Raw genomic sequence first — 474 nt, 5'->3', positions numbered from 1 at the left:
GCTGCTCGTCTGGGAATAGTCGGTTGCGGAACCCGCGAAACTCCCCATATAATGCATCGTGCTGTATCCTGAGTGCCTGCATCTGATCAACCAGCTGTGAGGAAGTCCCGCACCATCTGGTGTACGAAGAACAGAATCGAAAATAACGTGTGAAGAGAACCAGTAAAAGGGTAGAGAAGGCTTAGCTCTGCGAAATTCGTTCGCTCGCAATGAAGTTAACTCACGTCAAACGCCAGAACTCTCATACTCTCTGTGAACTGGGATCTATCCACTCGTCGTCACTCGAAAACTGATACTCATCTCTCATGTGTCGGTATGAACGCTCATAGAACAACAAACGTTAACCGAAAGAAAACATAGAGGCTCGCATATAGATAGATAAGTCCAGAGTACGCAGAATCCGAGTCTCCAAAATACATCCGAAAGGCCTACTACATCTCTACTAAAATGGAAAAGGGAAGACCTACCTGAACT

Source organism: Tarenaya hassleriana, unplaced genomic scaffold, assembly GCF_000463585.1.
Source record: "Tarenaya hassleriana unplaced genomic scaffold, ASM46358v1 Cleome335, whole genome shotgun sequence".
NCBI lineage: Eukaryota > Viridiplantae > Streptophyta > Magnoliopsida > Brassicales > Cleomaceae > Tarenaya > Tarenaya hassleriana.
The sequence above is the reverse complement of the archived record's forward strand: the minus strand, read 5'-3'. Positions refer to the sequence as shown.